Consider the following 22390-nt stretch of genomic DNA (forward strand, 5'->3'; position numbering starts at 1 on the left):
ATGTAAGATTTTTAGATTAAAATATCCAAAAACCACCATCACAATGTTATATATTTTGTTGACCTGTGTACATACAGTTTCCAACAATGTTTAAATCCAGAGAAATCAGCTATTTTAGCCAGTGTTATGGACCGTTTCTTTGCGTCTTCTGTCAATGGCGTCATATCCATGCTACCCTTGATTTCCGTAGAAATCATGGAAACACTAAAGACGCTTTAATACAGTAGGTTTTATTAGACAGGGGAGCAACTGTTTGGATATACATTTATCAACAGAAAACTAATCATTGATATACAGCGCAACACGGCTAGTCTTATTGTTTGAAACGCTTATTTTCTTGATTTTTACCATGCCTCAGAGACAACACTATTTCGTCACGTAACATAGCATAATCAGAGACAGCTTTCTCCATCATACGATATATTATCAAATAAATTGCATGTCATTTGGCAACAGTCATCTGGTTTTTATTAACATGTCTTTCAAATATCTCAAGGGCGTCCTCGGCTTACATGATTTACATGAATACATGATTTCTGGCCGATTCCTTTCCCTCGGCCGTGGAGGAGAAGAGTCAAGACGACAACTCCCATGATTCCACGTTCATTCACTGCGTCATCAAGCTACCCCTTTGTTTTGAATAAGCGACCTTTAGTGGCGAAACTTACATATTGTGCCTTTAATCCTTGAGTTTCCCAGTTCTGGGTTCAGTCTTTGTGTTTATGTGTAGTGGTTGTGTTTTCCTGTGATTACTTCATCTCGCCACCACTAATAAACACGCAGGAGATTGTTGAAGCTTCATGAAGCTTTGAAGCCTTTTCCAGCTTGGAAAGCACCCAGGGACACCTGCTGGTCAATGGAAATATGGTGCAGGGGAAAAAATTGTGAGGAGTGCCAAAATGTGTGTTCATGGTTCATGATACATTAACATAAACACGCATAAACATGTATACATAAATAAATAAATAAATAAATAAATAAATAGTTATTTGAAGAATTTATGCTCAGTGTTTGCATTATTTTGTAACTGGGCAGTACTTTTGTTTTCCTTGTACGGAAGTAGAGTTCTTTAGACTGATAAAAGAAGGTGAAAGTGAGTACGCTGGACTTGAGAAAGAGAAGTGGAAATGCTTGTGTAACAGGAAACGGAAAAAAAAACCCCACATTGTTCCGCCCATAAACTGTAAAAAAGATGGACGACGCCCCTTTGTTCTCTTCCATTGGCGAGAAGTGAAGCCGCCATTGTCCCGATATGGCGCTGACATCTTGGGACTCGAGTCTGCGCAGTTGCGATTTCGGGACCAGACATGCGCAGTAGTGAGCAGGAAGTAAATCCGCGAAACCAACGCCCCGCTCTGGTCCCGCCCTCACTCTCGCTGAATCAAGCGTAAGCACGCACCTCTGCTGCAGAACAAACCATTATGTCGTGCGAAATAATTAATTATAGAAATTTAGATATTCAATTTAAAGCTCCAATCTCCTCAGTCCTCCAAAGATCCCGAAAAAAGTCCGTTGTTGCTTCAGTGACTACTTTGCTCAGAGAACCTGTCAATCACAGCTGTCAATCATGTACGCCACAGCACCGTTTTTATAGCATCAAATAACTAACTAAAAACAAACTTATTTTAAAAAAAACCACTTGAAATTACATCAGCGTGATGAAAACTACAGTAAATGACAGAAACTATCTTTGGAAATAAGATATGTGAAGTGTAATTTAATTGTTTAGTTGGTCTCACGTCCCATTGAATAACACGGGGAGGTGGGGTTTATGCGCTATACTAGGACCGGTCACCGGGGGGCGATCAAGACGCTTTGGCTTCACTTTTCAGGGCTTGTGCGGCACGCTTGGTTCCGCCCAAAGTGAACCCCTTCTCGAAGCACTGCACTCAACCGAGGCTTCATTTCACTAAAACAACGCAAGCCTCAATGGAGCTCTGACGGGAAGTACCTGACGTTCTCGACACAAGCTTCGAAGCCTCGGTATCAGGGTTAACATCACTAGTGTTTATTTCATTTATTAATAAAGTGTTCCTGAGTATGTTATTAAAGATTATTCTTGTTGAATTCTCCTGCGCCGTGTGATTTCTACAGCCACCAACCCTGACAGAGAGATGGAAATAGTGCGTATTTTTGTCCTTTTTAGAGCCTGACAGATACATGTTGTTGTATATGAGGGCAAGTAAAATATCAGTTAAAATGAAAGAACATTTGGGGTAAACTAATTCTATTTTCACAAACAGGCTTTTAAGCAAAATATCAATTTATATTCATTTCTTTTGATTTGATATTTATACAATTAATTATTTGTTGACATCCCAAACAATTAACATGCAGGCTTAATTATTAAATATGGTGGAAATCACCAAAATCATCAAATTATTATAAACTTACAATTAAGTATCATCAATCAACCACGCACAATATAAACTTTCTAGATATGTTAAAGTCCCCCTTTCAATAATTTTATCCCTTAAAACTCACCTTTGATCACCAATTTGACATATTTAAACATTCTTTCCTTGAAAAAAATTCTTCATGCCTTAAAATAGCTTGACTGTAACTCTACACCCTTGCCTCGTTCGGTTCTATGAATATATACAAATTAGCCCCGCCTCCACTCACTCACACCAGCTCAGAGATCCACTCGTTGACGATCACACGTTGACGTGATTGGTTACAAGGTAGTTTGTGACGTTAGAAACACCAGCGATTTCAAACCGTGATTTCGAGACGGTCTTTGGTTCACTGCAGTTTTATGAAGAAAATACTTAGCAATGACTTATGAATTTACACATGGTTTGTCTTAAAGCATATTAAAAAAACACCAGACATATAAACAACATTAAAAGCTGGATTTTTAAATCACACCCACCGACAAACTGCACAAAACTTTTAGGACATAATTCTACACCAAACTCAACAATAGAAATTGCAACAATCAAAAAATCGAAACACAGCAGAATTTCTGATTGAATTAAAAAGATTTACACACCAAAACAAGACCATAAATGAGACGAGATGGCGTGTAAACGACCTTGTTGAACTGCAGTTTAAACATCTCACATCTTTCATGTGGGTGAATCTCACAAAACCTGTTAAGAACATGACTGAGTCAAATTTTACCCCGTGATTTTTGGTGATTTCAACCATATTAAATAATTAAATGTTAATTGTTTGGGATGTCAACAAAGAATGAATTGTATAAATAGTAGTTGCAGATTGCCTCACACACTGAAGGCGGCCTGAGAGCTAAAACATTTGTTTTTCCTTCATTTGTAAAATAAACTAATTTTGAGTGTGAATCACAGCTGAATTTTTGATGCTGCTTAAATCACATCAACTTCAAAAATCATAATTATTTCCACTTCTGTGCCATTATTAATCATCTATCCATCAAAGCCTTATTTCTGATCAATGATGCAACTGTGAAAAAAAAGGGATGATCTTTTTGTGTGTAAAATACTTTCATTAACATTCCAGAGGAATATGCAGTTCATTATTAGCAGCTCTTAGGTAGAAGCAAGCCATTTAGATGACAGATGAAACGACTTTTGTATATGAAAGAATAGATGATTCCCATTGGTCATTCCTGGTTCAGACAGGCCTATTTCAGGAAGAGCACTCCAAAAACAAGATATTTTTTTACATGAGTGACTCGCAGAAGATTTAGACCCTTCTCTGACCCTGGTGCTCTTAAATAGGAACGCTGTTTCCGCAAAGAGGCGTGTTATTCTGAAAGGAGCTCTGGGTTGTTGTGACAAGAGAGAAAAATGTGGGTGAATGCGAAGAGAACAGATTTTCCATACAGATTATGCTACAATGTGTGCACACTGTCACTGCAGTGCACGTTTCATTCTGCTGCTTCACAGCTACACGTTTGATATGACCTTATGAAGAAATTAATTTGTTCATGAATTATTGCTATGCTATTCATGTTTTAAATCTAAGGAGACATGTGGCATTTTAATATCAAGTATTACTAGGTGCTTTGAAAGGTCAATGAAGCAGCTTCATTAGATTTGCATGTACTAAGTTAGATTCAGCATTAAAAAAAAGTACACACTTTTAAAAAGAGTCATTTTTATGGACATAATATACTTTAAAATAATATACTTAATTGTGAACTGAATGTATAATGTTTCTGGACACATTGCATGTTAACTGCAATTAAAAATGTATTCAATTTAGACTCCCTAAAATAGGACTCTTTACATGTAATTTCATAATTAATTCTACATGCTCTAATTTCATTTCTACACGGTTCAATGAATATGCAAATTAGCTCTGTCTCCACTCACTCACACCAGCTCAGAGATCCACACGTTGACGTGATTGGTTACAAGGTAGTTTGTGACGTCAGAAACACCAGCGATTTCGAGACTGTCTTTGGTTCACTGCAGTTTAACCGACTTATGAATTTGCACATAGTTTGTTTAAGCATTTTAAAAACACCACTTAGACATATAAACAACATTAAAAATTAAGAATTAACTACATTTAAGCACTTCTTTTTTAACAAGGGGAAGATCACAAGTTCTCTTCAGATATAAAAAATACAAAAAAATAGTGACAATTTCTATGAACCCTGTTAATATAGTGCGTTTTGAACTAATTAATGCATTAAAAAGTATTTATAATCTGTTCTGTTATATTTAAAGACAATTATACATTTTAATTTAATTTAAAATCAATACTTAAAGGTTATTGATTCTGCTTTAAATTATTTGTTTTTATCTAAATATTAAAACATAGTCAAGGGTAAATTTATACTAATGCTCTTACTTACGGTTTAACAATAAAATTCTGTATTAATCATGACTTATAAATTGTCTTTCATTGTTTGTTTTATTGACATTAATATTAATAATAACCTTAATCTCAAATTGTGATATTTGTTGAGGGGACATGTGAAATTACCTTCATAAATAATCGAAATTATGATTTCCAACACCCTAGAGTTATGAAGGTGATTTTTGCACATGCAACCACCATTTACTTCAAAAGATGTATTATCTAGTTATAATCAATAATTCATGACACGATATTATATGCAATATAAGAGATTACAAAGTGTATTTTAGGGTATTAGGAAGAGCTTTAAATTGTATGTCATCTACAGGCTTTACAAATGTCTCAGTTCAGCTTTATTTTTAGCCTGTATCTGTAGGGCGGATCTGTCTAATTCAGACCAGACCTAAGCAAGCAACTGCAAATGTTCCTCATTAGCAATAAGCAGCTGCTACGCAACCCTCTGAAACGATCAATCTGCTTTCAATTCAAATCCAGGCAGCTTTTGAGGAGCTGCAGACATGCCTCACACACAGCTTGAGTGATAGATGTGTGTGAGAACTAGCTTCCGCACCTCTTTGAATTCATCCTCCCGCACGCACCGACTCACAAGAACACACACATGCTCTCTCAAAAAGGACTGATGCCATGACACGCATTCTAGAAAAAACACTGCCACTAATGCCAATTACTCACTAATATTTTTCCTTTTCATTTTTCTAAAATCACCTATAGCCAGATTACCTTAAAGATTTATGATTTAAATATTCCAAACATACCCTTGTGGAAAACGTGTGATTAATTGTATGTGCACTTGTGTTTTACCATCAAAACTTAAAAGTACTTTTGAAAGACTGAACTTGCAGATGATGTAAAGTCCTTAAAGACAGTACACTTTTATTGTTTCTAAACACACTAGACTTTTAGGAAATGGACTTATGAAATGTCAATTTAAATGTTAACTTTAAACTTTAAAGTACATTAGAAACATCATGTTTTAATAATCTTTTGTTGTTCTTTAACAATAATTTATTTGGTACACTTATTTGGATGTATTGAGCAACATACTGAAGCACATATAAAGTGCTTGGTTATAATTTTAACAGTGTGTTATTTAATATAACATTTGTGTATACACAAACACACACACTTTCATTTAGTTGTAATTAAGTGTAAATTACATTCAGTTCTCACTTAAAGGGATAGTTCACCCAAAAATTAAAATTCTGTCATCATTTACTCACCCTCAAGGTGTTTCAAACCTGTATGACTTTCTTTCTTCTGTTGAACAAAAATGAAGTTATTTTGAAGAAAGTCGGTAACCAAACAACTGATAAACCTCATTGACTTCCATAGTAGGAAAAGAAATGCTATGGAAGTCAATGGGGACCCGCAACGGTTTAATAACCAACCTTCTTTAAAATTTAAAAAAGCTGAAATTTCACGCTTTCTATAGATATATTTCTGTGAGACAAGTAGCCTATAAGCTAAGTTTCGGTTCGTTTTTCTGATGCCAGGGAGACAGAGACAGCAAATCCTGCGTGTTTTCTTTACAAAGGCACAACGCTTTCTTGTTATTGTGAGTTTACACAAATAAAAGTAGACCTTTACAGTTTTGAAAGATGTATTACTCAAGTACAAAAACATATTTTAGGTTGTTTCCGCTGTTGTCAGGCACCAGCGTTTCCATGTCATGCAGTAAGCGCGCTATACTTCAGCTTCCACACTGCACAAACACTTGGACATGCGCCTAATACACAGCAAAACATCCAGTGTAGTTTAGAGTTGTTTTTATGGTGTTAAATTATCAGAGTTAAAAAGTGTTGATTCTGGTGTTAATTTAAATGGCATTAACACTTGCAGAGTAAATCAGTGGCCGGAGTCAGCGTAATTACAGCGAGGTTGACATAATTGACACTGGTGATGAGTTGATCCAATTTCCGGTTCTTGCACATTATTTCCTTTTTTATTAATGGCGGACGACCATGAGGAGCGGAGTGTTCAAACAGGTATAATATGTTTTAACCACTTGATTTTTTCAACCAATTTTCTTGTTTAGTTTACATTTATCACCATTTAGAATAATATTAGTACATTTCTCAACATTGCCTGAGTGCTAACATAATTTCCTTTTAGATAACACGACAGACCAATCGGACCTCGAGGACGTTTTGTTAGTTCGCTGGCAAACTGAGGTAAGAGTTGCATAGTTTGTTAGTTAGCAGTTTTAAGCTTACGTTTTCTTATATTTTAGAATCTGGGATAGATAGTGTAATTTCTGTGATTTGTTTAACGTTAACTGTTTAATTACCGCAAATAACGTAGCATCCACATTCCCCCTTCTTGGGGCTCACGTTATTTGTCTTGCCAAAATAAGGCATTGTAAATGTGTAATGCATTTTTATCTCCAATATTTTAGTATAACTGTGCACTTGTTCCACAAATTATCTCTGACTGTTTAAGTGGGCAGCAGTAACGCGCAAATCTATTATTTTTTTAACCTTGAACGCGCCGCTTCGGTGGTCTGGTATTTTCAAGTAAGTTATACGTTATAGCGTTTACTTTTATTTACAAGGTAAAAGGCAACGGAGATAAATGATCAGATAATCAAGCTCTAAGCGTTTTGCCTAACTTTCTGCCAGTGCATATGAACTGTTTGCTCATCATGAGACACGTGTTTGACGTGCACGCTTCATCTGCAATCGTATGCATGTATGATAGTAGATATACGAATTAATTTGCTGCAACTTCACTTGTGGGGTGACAAATGGAGCTTCTTACAACAGCATCTCTTAGGAACTTCTTTAATATTAATAACTTCATTATCTGCATTTTTCTTGACCAAGAGCTTTCATCATGCTGGTTAAAGTTCAGTATCAAGGTGTAAAGAAATTTGTGAAATTTCTCAGCGATTGTACGTTCCAAGATTTTCTCAATGAAGGTAAGTGAAGAATCTTGTGAAGAATCTACTTCTTAGAAATGTACTTAAGTCATATAGCAATATTGTATAAGCCCAGTCAAGTCCACAGGGCTTGTGCATGTTAACACTTTACAATAAGGTCTCATTTGTTAACATTAATGTGCTAACTAACTTTAGGATTATTTAATAAAAGTATAACTGCTTGTTTTGTTAATTTTAGTTCATAGTGCATTCATGTTAAAAGAGACAACTTTTGATTTGTATAATGTATTCTAAAATGTTGATTAACATTAACACATGCCTTAGAAGTATTGTTCATTCTTAGTCCATGTTAAATAATGAAACTTTTTATATATATATATAATTTTTTTCATGTTATTGTTAAAATTATTTTCAGTTTAAAGCAAATTTGGTTTGGCAAGAACAGCAGCTCTTCACGTCTTTGATGACACCGACACCAATGTGGAAGAGGACATCTTTCATGAATTGATCGTAGTAGTCCACATTTATGCCTAACTGTAAAATGTGAAGAAGAAAATATTACTGCTGGTTTGTCTGATGGTAAGTCTATAACAACACTTGAGACATACTTTTAAGGACTCAAGTGTAATCCCGGGGACAAAATGCATTTGGGTCAGATAAACACATTTATCTTAAGCAGACACTAATACAAAAAGGGATTCATCATGAGATGGCAATGACATGAGAAGTGCTAATAATGCAAACATTCGCTAATGTTGTAGCCTGGACTATTTTAGACAGATACAATTAAGTGCTCACTTATCAGTTTATTGAATATTGTCACAGATTTGTTTGGGTTAATATCTAAAACAGGGAACTGAAGTTTTTGAGATCCAGTGATGAAAAGGTGGACAAAAGAATCTGGTGGTCAACATTGTCAACTTATTTTAAAGTGTTGGTTCACCCAAAAATGAAAATGTCATTAATTACTCACCCTCATGCCGTATCAAACCCGTGAGACCTTTGTTCATCTTCAGAACAAAAATAAAGATATTTTCGATGAAATCCGAGAGCTTTCTGAACCATCCATATATGCAGCAACCTAATTACCACTTTCAAGGCCCAGAAAGGTAGTAAATACTTCGTTAAAATAGTCCATGTGACTCCAGCGTTTCAACTTTAAATGTTATGAAGCAACGAGAATACTTTCAGTGGTCAAAAACAACGACTTCATTCTATAATCTCTTCTCTTCCATGTCATTCTACTACACTATCCATGTAGTAAAGGGCAGCACAGCACTGGGCCTTGAAAGTTGCAATGTTGTTGCTGCCTATGGATGGTTCAGAAAGCTCTGATTTTATCAAAAATATCTTAATCTTTCTTTCCGAATATGAACGGAGGTCTTTTGGGTTTGGAAGTAATGAAGGCGTGTAATTAATGACAATTTTGATTTCTTCTAAACTAACCCTTTAATTTGATTTGATAAAATTCTTGCTTCAGAAGTAAGTAACATTTTGACAAAGCCCTTTTTGATTTAATGCCTTTAGAGAAAACAAAAATATGTTTTGCATTTCCCTGTCAAGAGTTTTCACCCACAAGATCCTCAACCCCCAGCACATGCACTGATACTCTTTCACTCTCTTCAACTGACCATGAAGAGACCGAGAGAGCAGTGCAAAATCAAACAGCAACACTTTTAGCATAGACGCTGAAAAGGCAAAACGGGTATCTATACATGTTTTTCTTTATGGTTAACTTGTCCTTATTATTCTTTCACCGTTTTATTAGTCTTCATGTGTTCACCTGTATGTGGTCATGTTTAATCAGAATGTCCGAGATGCACTGGAAAAAGAATCTGGTGGTGAGGAAGTGCTTGAAGAATACCAGACAACTAAAACTTTAAAGCACAGCACCAGACGTCAGCTTGTTAATATTGTTGTCAGTCACATGACAGAGATTCATGGGTAAGACTTCAATGCACAAATGCATGAAATACACACAGCTGTCAATTGATGTAGAAAACAAAATATATATGGTTAATGGTAAATTTAACCTTTTTACATTGCAGGAGGATCCCCACCCGCAAACAGCGGGAAACTTATGCTTTGGGCATTATTTCTCTCTTTCCTAGCCTGAGAGACCCATTTTCAACAAAGGGCTATGTAAGAATCTTTTGTATTGATGTACTTGAAATACAAGTTTGACATGAAGTTAAATGCTCCTTTTTTGTGGCATGTAATGGCAGTTTCTGTTAATATCTATCTATGTAACACAATGATTGTTCGGATTTTTCAAAAATTGTTCTTGTCTTTTTGACAGGAGCATTTCTACGATCCGGAAAAGGGAACAGGGTTCATCTCCTGGCGCCTTAAAACTTTGTCGAGGAAGAACCCAAAACGTGTTCGCTTGGAGATGACTGAAAGTGGGGGACCAAGTCGAGAAGGAGGATAGATGATGTGCAACAACTTGAAGGAGATGCATGCAGAGAGGCAATTTCTTTTCTTATCCACACAGCTGATGAAGCTGAAGTTATGCAGAAGATGAAGAAAACTTTTAAGCATAGACAAGAACGTCCTGGTTGCGTATGCAACCCACCGTTCCCTGAAGGAGGGAACGGAGGACGTAGTCGACGCGACTGAAATGGGATCACGCTAGGGAGCCTATCATCTTCGATTACTATTGAACGAGCCAATGGAATTTGGCGTGCGTGATTTGCATCACACACTCCGCCCCCGCGGCGCGGGTATAAATACGGAAGTGGATGCACGCACTAGTTGCTTTTCGCTGAGGAGCCGAGAGTAACCCGGGGTCAGCGGTGGTCCAGCGGTAGTGGCAAGGGGACTACGTCCTCCGTTCCCTCCTTCAGGGAACGGTGGGTTGCATACGAAACCAGGACGTTCCCTTTCAGTCGATAACGTCGGACGTAGTCGACGCGACTGAAATGGGATCAACCATTGAACACGCCACTGACGCTGCCACCTTCCAGTGCCTAAACCAAAGCCCCCGCAAACTTAAGGCGGGGAAGGACAGGCCTTAGGCCAGGGAAGTCACTGCTGTTCCTACAGGACCACTGGGAAAGCGTTCCCCGTACGTTGGAAGGAAGGGACGCTGCGGAAGCCACATCCAACCCCAGGGAGGTAATGTGGAGAATACACATATGAACTGGGCGGAAACCGGGCAGTCTAACATATGGAATGTCACTGGGGTGGCTCCAGCCTAAGACGGGGGGAGACACACCGGACAGTGACGGCAGAGAGACTCTGCCGAGGGAAGACACGGGCTCACCGCAGGGAGCCGTATCGTGGAAGAATACACATATGGGGTCACTGAAGGGACCGCAACACATGGACCCAGCCTAACACAGGTTCCACACTGCTTACGAGTGGTAGGCCTAACACCAGACGTTTCGCACGTCCGACGTCGGAGGGGTGTGGAGGAACTCAACAGGGTTCAATTTTAAGGGAACTCAACTGGAGTGGAAAGGCGCACGTATCCAGTCCATAGGAGGGGAATGGCGCAGCAAGCCGACACTTGAACCGGGCTCACGGTGAAACTGGCTTCATGAGAAGGGAGCCCACGGGAAGCAGCGGTTCAACCAGGTGTCGTCCAGCCCCCAACTCTAGAATCTGTTTAGCAAAGTATATCGTCAACGCCCAGGCGGAGCACTTTACACTCATCATAGAGGAGCTCAACACCTAAGTGGACATGTTGCATCTCGGATCTTTGCCGAAATGAAGGCAAGCACTAAGTGCAACTTTGCATGGAAACAGCCTTCCCTCTCTGCTGAATTCCAACAGATATTTGAAGAGTTGGTCTGAGGTCTATGACTTGCATTCTGTACACGTCCAAGCGAACGGACAGAGAAGCCAGGGCTGGATCTGCCTCCTCCAGGGCAGCGCTTGCAGGCTCACCACCTGCTCCTATTACGGGAGAGGTAGGAACCTTGGGCACAATCCGAGCCGGGGTCTCAGCTTGTGAGAGTTAGCCGGCCCAGACTCCAGGCACAATACGTTGACCGAAAGCGAGCAAGTCCCTACCCTCTAGTAGAGACCACGCGAGCAGGAGAACTGATATAACAGAATTTTTAACTCGCTACCTGCAGTGGCTCAGGGGCGGTCTCTGCAGTGCAGTCGCACCAGGGACAAGGCCCAAGAGGATAAAGAGGGACACAAGGATTTACAAGACCTTGCTCCTCAGGAACCTGACGACCAGAACGTGCATCTGCATACTTCTGCAACACGATGAGCGTCGTTTAAACACCGAGGCAACATCATTTTGAGGGTGATTTAGGAAAACAGCCTACTGCAACCCACTTTGCAGGAAAGAGAGCACTGAAGTGATCGAAAGCTTTCAGGATCTCCTCAGGAGAGAAGACGCACTCAACGACTAGGTTCCACTTCTAAAGGCGTAAGCACGCTACCCAAATCTAGGGGGTGCTCGCAGAAGTGATGGTAACTATCACATGTCTTGTGATAGCCACCTGAACCTCCGCGTTCAGATGTAAGACCGCCCGGAATCTCCGGGGGAAGAACGCGTGTGCCATCGTGCCCCGTCCCCGAAAGAGTTTCCAGGGGAAGTCAGGAAGGCTGTTGAAGGGAACCAGGTCTAGTTGGGCCAATAAGGGGCAACTATGAAGACCTGTTCCTCTCCTGACATGGCACGTAGGTGCAAGTGACGGGCGCAAAAGACAGGAGCATTGCTCAACACAACATGTGAAGATCACTGGGCTTCAGGAGCATTTTCTGCTCAGCACTTGGGTGTGACAAGTTCACTGAGCTTCAGGAGCATTCCTGCTCAACACCTGAGTGTGATAAACTCACCGAGCTTCAGGAGCATCTCTGCTCAACACTTGAGCACGAAGAACCTCACTGAGCGACAGGAGCATTTCTGCTCAGCACTTGAGTGTGACAAGTTCACTGAACTTCAGGAGCATTCCCTCACTGAGCTTCAGGAGCATTTCTGCTCAACACTTGAGTGCGAAGAATTTCACTGAACGACAGGAGCATTTCTGCTCAGCACTTGAGTGTGACAAGTTCACTGAGCTTCAGGAGCATTACTGCTCAACACCTGAGTGTGATAAACTCACTGAGCTTCAGGAGCATTACTGCTTAACACTTGAGTGCGAGGAACTTCACTGAGCACCAGGAGCATTTCTGCTCAACATGAAGTGTGATGATCTCACTGACCTGAGCAGCGCAAGGCGACCCTGAGTCGCCGTCACTTCTTAGAAGGCTCACTGGGGTTAAACGTATTCTGCGGGCCCCTGGGACAGCTGGGACCCCGTGTTTGTCCAAGGGTAGTCCGCTCGGTTTACTCAAACACTGGCGGAAAAATAAAACCGGGGGGGCAATTGAGCGGCCCCGGAATGGTCAAGACCCAGCGGACCCAGGGGATGGAGTCTCCACTTGCCCTGGCTATAACTGTCGTGAGGCTCGATGGCGGCACGATTGAGTAAGCGGGAGGGGTGGAACAAGGCGCCCTCAGAAGCGTCTGACTCCAAGGAGGAGGTGACGGGAGAGTTTGTGACACCCGCAATGTCTAACAACTCGAGGCACGAATGCCCGTGTAGTCGGGGGTCGCCCAGGCCCCCGTTAAAACACGCCCTTTGTACATGGCCCCTCTGCTGAGGAGGGTTTGGCAGCAGACCGGGATGAACTATAGTCACACAGGGTGAGCTGCTCTGCCACGGTCACCTCGGGACTCGATCGTAAAGCTAGCGCTGAAGCGGTCACATACGGAGGAAGCCAACTTAGGCTGTCGCTATCGTATACCCCAGGAGCCTCTGAATCTTTTCAGTGGGACCCTTTCTCACTTCAACCCCAGCTGAACACATTCTCACTGGAGAGACGTGTTGGATCGAGTACCTCTCCAAAACTGAAACAGAGATACTCAGCCCGTGGGCGAGATTACTCTCTTCCAGTTGACCTGAAGACCCAACGGGCTCTGGAGCACTCGAGGGGAAGGACACCACGTGTCCTTCAGGCCAAAGCTGCAGACCAATCTTGGGCCAAGATGGTCACAACCCACCACCTAGTAGCACGAAGAACGAGTTTACAACTGGCCTTCGTACCGGCTGGAGGAGCAGCTATATCAAATCCTTCGCCAGCAGGATAAGATAAGCACGCCCAAGTCAGGAGCACTGCTCAACACTTGGTGTGAAGAATATCACTGAATTTTCAGGAGCACGTCTGCTCAACACCTAATGTGATGTTACTATCACTGACCTGAGCGGGGTCGCCGAGCCTGAGGTGGGGCAGCAAAGTAGAGACAGTGGTGTTAGTGTGCAGTGCAACACTTACCTGTCTCCACTAGCGGCAGGGGACGTGAGAAGGCGGATGACCGGGTCCTCGAACGCCCCAAGCTGCCTGTTGGCGACCAAGGGAAGCTGGGGGATGTAAGGCTATTATACAGGGTCACATCCGCCATACTGGCCCACTTGGGACTCAGGAATAGAAAAATTGCTCTTTTTCTGAATATGTGGGTACCGCTGACCCCGTTTTTATAGGGGCCAGCGGCGGAACAGACACACACATAACAAAAAACTCCAGCCGGCCCTCCAACCAGCCAGAGGGAGTGGATCGGCGACCACTCCACAAGCAACTCCTCCATCCCTGAGAGCCCGTCCAGGTTCAGCGTTTTCTTTTGCGCTGGAACTTACCACCTGGCTTGGCAGCGCCTGGAGCGGGCTGGGCGCCCCTTCCGCGGCCGGCTCCGCGCCGGAACCTGGGTGAAGGCTGCTGCGGTGGTTCGGCGGGAGCTGAGGCGGCTGCAGGCGGACGCCCTCGGCGACGAGCAGGCGGAGGATCTGACCTCGGGGGGCGGGTGAAGGCAGCAGCGTCCCTCCGAGGCAGGATGTGCCGGATGGCCTCCGTCTGCTTCTGAGCTGTAGAGAACTGTTGGGCAAAGTTCTCCACAGCGTCGCCGAATAACCCAACCTGGGAAATGGGAGAGTCCAGGAACCGAACCTTGTCCGCATCTCTCATATCGGCCAGGTTGAGCCAGAGATGGCGCTCCTGGACCACTAGTGTGGACATCGCCGAACCCACCGCGCGAGCTGCAACCTTCGCCGCCCGGAGGGCGAGGTCAGTTGCAGTGCGGAGCTCACCCATGAGCTCAGGGTCCGAACTACCCTCGTGCATGTTCATGAGTGCCTGGGCCTGGTGGACCTGGAGCAACGCCATGGCATGCAAGGAGGAAGCGGCTTGCCCACAAGCTTTGTAAGCCTTGCCCGTAAGAGCGGACGAGAACTTACAGGCTTTAGAGGGGTGACGAGGATCACCTCTCCAGGAAGCGGCCGCCGTTGGGCATAACTGCATCGCAAGGCCCGCTCCACCGGAGGGATAGCCTCGTAACCCTTCACCGCTCCCCCATCAAGGGTAGTGAGAGGGGAGGAGCTACTCAGGCGGTTTCTGGCAGAGAAAGGTGCCATCCATGCCCTCGTAAGCTCCTCATGCACTTCAGGAAAGAAAGGAACCGGGGCGGCGGACTGAGAACCAGTACGGCCCGCCCCGATATACCAATCATCCAACCGAGACGGCTCGGGACACGGTGGAGGGTTCCACACGAGCCCTACCGCCTCGGCGGCCTTTTTCAGCATAGCTGACATCTCTGGATCTGGCTCGGGCAACACTGGTCTCCCGGAGGGAGGCAGTGCAGCCGAGTCATCATCTCCAGAGTTCAGCTCCCCCTCCGATGCTGCGATTGACAACGTATCCCCTGGAGGGGCCCCAAATGACACGGCTGGCCCGTCCATTACAGAGGGACCAGCGGGATCAATGGGGAGCTCCACCGGTTGCGGTGTGAAAGAGGAGTGAGGGACCCACGGGGCGTGGCCGGGCGGATTACCCCTCACTGTGATCCTCAGATCACCCAGCTTGGACGGCACCCCAGTCCTCCTCTGGGAAGGTAACCCAGAGGAAGAACAGGGGCGGGGCCCAGAGGTGGGGACTGCGCCAACGCTTTTAACGAAGGCGAGTCTAGATCTCAACACCGAGATGGACATGTTCCCGCAGTGAGAACATGTCTCATCCACGAAAGCTGCCTCCGCATGCTGTAAGCCCAAACATGCGACACAACTTTCGTGACCGTCAGAAGGGGATAGTGCCAGACCGCACCCAGAAACGCACGGATGGAATGGCATCTTGAAAAAGACGCACTCACACCCGTGTTGCTCTTTTAGGAAATGGGACCGTCACCAGTGCCGGAGCACACAGGGAATGACCGCGGCAAACACTGAATAGTCTTTCAACTAACAGTGAAGCACTCACTTCTCGCCCTCTAACCAACCGTCAACACACAAACAAACAGTAGAAATTTGATGCTGTTAAAACAGCAGTTGAGAGCTGAGAAGCTCGCGATCACCGCTGCACCACGCTGTAGAACACCAACACTGGAGAGGTCTTCCCGCAAGAACACCGACACACTCGCTCGTTGAATACAACAGCACTTCAGAGACATCAAAGACGAACGGCTCCGAAGCGAAAGGCAACTAGTGCGTGCATCCACTTCCGTATTTATACCCGCGCCGCGGGGGCGGAGTGTGTGATGCAAATCACGCACGCCAAATTCCATTGGCTCGTTCAATAGTAATCGAAGATGATAGGCTCCCTAGCGTGATCCCATTTCAGTCGCGTCGACTACGTCCGACGTTATCGACTGAAAGGGAACTGGTACATAATCCTGAACGATCATCTGACGTCCTTGATGTCTTCCCAAGATATTTGGATGTAAAAGGATTGGTAAATAAAACATTTATTGTACTTTTCAAAGATTGTTTTAAGTGTGTTTTAGATATGCCTAGTTTATTTATTTTATTTTATTTTTTGTATATTATGAGGTTACACTACATAATTGCTACTTTGACTCATTCGTTCATAGATTTATCACTCTTGCTCGTACATGCCTTTCAGACATAGTGATAGATTTTGAAAGAATTCAAGTAAATACACATTCATGATTTCTTAGTCTATCAAAAACTTGCGCACACTATCCATTTTGGTGGTAAAGGATGGAAAAGTCTCAAGTAACCTCTTAGCAATCTTGTAATATGCTTTGTGATTAGATAAATCAGGACTTTGCTCTGCTGTTCAATGCTGAAACATCCAACAAGTTTCTTAAGAGGTGGGAGACGGCATTCAAGCAAAAGATCATCAACGAAGCCAAGTCTCTTACTTCAACAGCAGAAATGTGGTGTCTTCTCAATGCAGCAGGTTGACAAGGATCTGAAAACGGTTGGCATGATTTGTGAGGATGTCATAATTTCATATTTGCTCTGGTTTCTTGTTGTTGTGAGCACTAAATCTTTTTATTTTATTTTTTTATCTTAAATCGCCCACCAATCCCTAAACATCTACTTATTCAGATTGGGACAGTGACATGACATCTGTCCTGCTGCTGTTGCATCTCCTGCCTCCTCCTCCAGGGAGGAAGAAGACTAAGATCAGTCCAAAAGAGGCTGTTGACAGACTTGTGCATTTCCATAAGGTAAAAATTACAATACTGTTTCAAAGTCATTGTGAACATTTCAATTAAGATTTGGGTTATAAACCCTAAAATGCAGTGGTTTTCATTCATGGTCCTTGGGACTGAACCCTCTGCACATTTTGTCTCTCTGACCTGACAAATATAAAGATAGTTCACCCAAAAATTTCACCCTCAGGTTGTTCCAAACCTGTATATATTTCTTTGTACTGCTGAGCAAAAAGGAAGAGCCTGTTTACAAACTTTCTTCTAAATATCATTCTTTGTGTTCAGCAATACAAACAAATTTATACAGGTTTGGAAAAACCTGAGTGTGTATAATGACAGAATTTTCATTTTTGGGTGAACTAACCCTTTAGTTCAGTTCATGGAGCTCTTACCTAATGAGGTGAAGATCTGAAACAGGTTTGTTGAATAAGTGAGACATACAACGTGTAGAGACGTTGACCCACAGGACTGGGATTGAAAATCGCTGGCATAATGTGACTTGTCTAATTGTACCTTTTAGAATCTCTAACTAATTGCATGCATTCCGTTGCATTCTATTGACCTACAGCTCTCGGATTTCCATGTACAACTCTTTGTTCTAATGAAGTAAGTCAGTCAGTCAGTCAGTCACATAGCTTGGTTTGGTTTGAGATATGACATTAGGAGAAACAAAAAGATTGGACGTATGATCAGGTCCCAGTAAAAGATACATACGTGTATGTCCCAATTTTGGAAACTTTAAAATGTATGTGTCGAAATGTAGATGTATGTACTCTGCTGACAGAATTTACAGGAATGCCAAAATCACATTTTGAGGACTTTTGTGATGGAAGTTACTTCCAGAATCATCCATTATTCTCAACATCCCAGTGCTTTACAAATTCAGGTGTACTACGATGGTTTTGAAACCGCAAACCGTCTTGGCTCTAAACGTGGGGTACACAAGGTTGGTGCTCTTTATTTTGTGCTTCGAAATTTACCTCCCAAATTTAATTCGAGACTGATGAATATCCATTTGATTGCTCGATTTCATGTGCAAGATGTGAAAAAGTACGGTTTTGACCCCATCTTGGAACCATTGATTCGTGACAAAGATTCTAGAGACGGATGCTATTGAACTACCCATATCAATGAGTAGAGTTTATGGCACAATATGTCAAGTAATTGGAGACAACTTGGGGATGCTCTCAATACTTGGGTTCACAGAATCATTTAGTGGACATTACTCCTGTCGTATATGTTTAACTGAAAAAGCTGATGTCCAGTTAGTTCACGAGGAGTATGATTTTAGGGTTATTTTGCGTGATCGTTCAATTTATGAACAGCACTGCAGTGAGTTAGAATCTGACCCTCAACTTAAGTCAACACATGGCCTCAAAAGAAACTCAACACTCAATAGTCTGCAATATTTTCATGTGTGCCACAACTACTCTCTAGATGTGATGCATGACCTCCTGGAAGGAGTTGTGCAATTTGAAATGAAACTACTGTTTGAGTATCTTTCAGAAAAATTTGTTACACGGAGTGAATTGCTCTCCAGAATATATTCATATGATTATGGATATTTGGAGAGAAAAAATCATCCTACAAAGGTTAATCTAGAGCACAGCGGAAATAGCATAGGGCTTAATTCTATCCAGACACGCTGTCTTGTCAAAAACATTCCATTGCTGTTTGGTGATATTGTACCCTTAGGTGATCAAAATTGGCATTTGCTCCTGCTCTTGCTTCAAATACTAAACCTGGTGTTTTCCCCTTGTATTTCTAAAGGCATCACTGTCCTCTTGAAGTATTTGACAATTGAGCACCATGAATTATTTAAAGAGTTGTATCCACAAAAAAAATTGACCACCATTTTATGGTGCATTATCCAGCCTGTATTCGCTAAATTGGACCGCTAGTGCACGTGGAGCATGAGGTTCGAGGCCAAGCATAAAGTTTCAAAAATAATTTCAAAAACATCACCAAATGACTGGCAAAAAGTGATCAAATGTCAATAGGGTATCTTTGGGAAACGACACCATTGAGTCAAGTTGAGTGTGGACCAATGAAGTCATTTTGTTGGAATGATGTTGACAATGGTGAAAAGTTGGCAGGAATGCTACAGAATCCCATGCAAACAAGCATGCATTCCATGAACTGGGTCAAAATAGATGGGACAGAATATAGACAAAACCTCATTGTATGCAATGAAATTAAGGATGAAATTCCTGTTTTCAGTCAGATTCGGAAAATACTTTTCTTTGACAGCACTGTGTATTTTATTGTCGACAAACTTTTCACAGAAAATTTTTCAGAACATTATCATGCATTTAAAGTACAGAGATGCTGTGAGTTGAGTGAACTTGTAAAAGCCAACAGCTTGAAGTTCCACAGGCCTTTTGATCTGCAGTGTTTATATGGGTCAGATGATGGTGAATATGTTGTATCTTCCTTTGTGTTGGTGTAATTGTTGCATCTGTGTTGTTGAAAATAAAATTTCAAACTGATACAGCATGTTGACTTATTTAACTGAATGCACATGCATTTTTTTTGTCAAATACCGATTACTCAATTACCTTAATCAGGGTTTGTATGAACACTATATTAGTGCTGAAATAAATCTGTTGGTGTTAAGATATTGACACACCTAGTGTAGTTTTGAAACACCTAGTGTAGTTTCAACACTAACTTAGCGTAAATGAGGGGGGGGGGGGCACTAATGGTGTTCACGGAGAACACTAACAGTGTTGTTTTTACACTAGGCAAGTGTAAAAAAAGTAACACTATTTAAAGTGTAAGTTTAACTATTTAGTGTGGACCTATATAAACCCCGAAAAAGTGTTAATTTTAACACTGTGCGTGTTAATTTAACACTTTCAAATTTGCTACGGACATTTGTCTGGATTAACGTTAGAGCTAGCAGCCAAGTAAAGTTGCTACTACTTGTATGTTTCAAATGATAATCCATATTTAAGGGTGATGGATGATAGGTGAACGCTTGGATTTCCAGCCCGACATACTGTTTCTACAGTTTTCTGCGACTAACCGACTAATACAATTTTGGTGGACTAACCCTTTTTTAGATTTGTGATTAAAATGCTTAAGACCAACAATAAAACACTAACTTATTGCCAAATTTTGGCTTTGCCCAATTTGTTTTTGCCCAGGAGTGTAGATGTTAATGACACAGTACTAGTATATGACAATCCACAAGTGTCATTATATTTTTTGAGATTCAATTCTCATTACTGTCACGGAAGCATTTCTCGAAACTGTCTTCTGCATTCCGGGCTGCAACTGCAGTCCCTCACCGCTGACCCTACAGACAGGCGACCCAACTCATACATCACCTTAATGGATTCCCCACGCACTGCAACTCATGTTTGGTGTAATGTATTCTCCACATAGTGGAATTCAACAACCTTATACAGTAAAGGGACATGAGGGCCCGCTGTGTTTACATTGAGCTGGGTGTCTGTGACAAGACTCTGATGATGCGGTGGAGCAAATACGCCAATAGCACAATGGACAGTGCTGTACCTCAAGTTTGTGAACAAATCAGATCAAATCAAGTCAGCCTATTCCCAGCAACACACACAATCCTGTTTAAGTTCAGTTGCATAAAGACAAGGGAGTGAATTCAAAGACAAAAGCAGTTCTTGATAAGTTCTTGTATCTTCTCTTACAGCAGGTCTGTGAAAGTGCTTCCTTAATCATTTTTACTGGGCCTTAGTGCATTTACTGTATGTAGTGCCCTACAAAGGCACAACACAGTAACTATGCCAACACTGAAACAGAAGCAAATAGTTTTTTGATTGATTCAACATACATTTTTACCCTTCATTATCTCTGAATAATGTGTTACATTATTCATGTGTTGAATAAAAACAATTAAAAAAAATATACCAATGCCATGTGTCAACCAACATCAGAAAACTATGAACATTAAGATCTGTCGGTCAATTATTTAATTATTAAAGTAATAGGGACACTAAAGTGACCTCAATTCCTTTTAAATCAAATTGCAGTGAGTGGGGACAAAAAAAAATAAGCGCAAGCTATTAAAAAAAAGATTGCAGATTGTTTTTAATGCAAAAATTTCAAACACTCTTTCGTGTCCAAAAAAGTGCCATATTCAAATAATTGTGTCTACAAATCCTGCCATTCCTCTGTTTGTTATTTCAAACTTGCAGATAATGCTGATAAGGAGAAACAGTCACAGTCACAAAGGTCAAGCACAATGAGAGTGCAGAGACAGATTTCACATTTTCTGCCTGTGACGTGTGTCACTACAATGTCTGCAGATACAGTCACAGGCACAGGGCTAATGGTGTTCTCATCTCCTGCATGTCCTTCAGTGTCCTTTGAGTGTTGTGTGACCTGGTTTCCACTCTGGCCCTCGCAGGGCAGAGCAGAAGAAGCAAGACTCCCTGACTTAACATGCTGCTGAAATATCGAAGATGTGTCCCTGGACTCTTGCATCGACACCACTGGCCTACTGGGAGTATAATACTCAGAAAAGCAGAAAATCAAGATGTGGGCAGGGAGAGAGACACACACACGCAGACGGGCACGAGACACACACACACACACACACGCACGCACGCACGCACGCACCCACACGAGCCAGGATATTTTTTAATGGAACTCTGATTGTGTTTGGGTGAAAGAAGAAAGTAAAATACTGTACACCTAGGACGGTTTGATGGTGAGTAAATCATGGGATAATTTTCATTTCTGGGTGAAATACCCTTTAAATTAAAATAATTAATTAATCAGTGGAAACATGTTTTGTAAAATATAAAACGATTGATTGCCAGGGTGACCTGAGCACCTGAAGGACACATTTTTAAAGTGTCCTACAATGTAACTTCAGGGGAAAATTTCAAACATGACAGTCAATGAACCTGGAATCCTCAAGAGAGTGTTGCCCTGCCAAACTTTTTGATAGCATAGCTGTGCCTGGGGCACTTCAATAAATGTCAACATCATTGGCAAATTGTGTAGGGAGGAGACCCCATTGGTAAACAGGAGTAGCAGCCCCTATGACATTTTCAGAAAACTAGATTTGATTGAACTGACTGCCAATAGCAAAATCACTCAAAGTATGATCGCAATATCCTGCACCGTCAACGGTACCACACAGAAACAAACCCCGGCTCGGGCTGCAGGCCATGGAAATTTTATGAGATGGCTTCTTGATGTGCTGACACTTTTATTGATCTTCGCTCTGAAGTAAAAGTGTCACTGCAAATCTGCAAGTAAAT

At 41.9% G+C, this 22390-nt stretch overlaps 1 protein-coding gene and 1 pseudogene across 4 annotated transcripts in view; one reads left to right on the forward strand and one right to left on the reverse strand.

The window, feature by feature from the left end:
- kcnip4a (potassium voltage-gated channel interacting protein 4a) overlaps nt 1–22390 on the reverse strand; it is a 240879-nt gene that overhangs the window by 157352 nt on the left and 61137 nt on the right. The gene's annotated exons all lie outside the window — the stretch shown is intronic.
- LOC143710784 (uncharacterized) lies at nt 6838–21451 on the forward strand (annotated as a pseudogene). Its single transcript, XR_013194643.1, has 11 exons — nt 6838–6986; nt 7640–7732; nt 8109–8272; nt 9257–9398; nt 9501–9637; nt 9742–9835; nt 9993–10239; nt 16336–16411; nt 16735–16903; nt 17035–17156; nt 21428–21451. The product of XR_013194643.1 is annotated as an uncharacterized LOC143710784 (transcript).

This window comes from Siphateles boraxobius, unplaced genomic scaffold, assembly GCF_051911475.1.
Source record: "Siphateles boraxobius isolate OS27281-9 unplaced genomic scaffold, OSU_SipBor_1 48, whole genome shotgun sequence".
Classification (NCBI taxonomy): domain Eukaryota; kingdom Metazoa; phylum Chordata; class Actinopteri; order Cypriniformes; family Leuciscidae; genus Siphateles; species Siphateles boraxobius.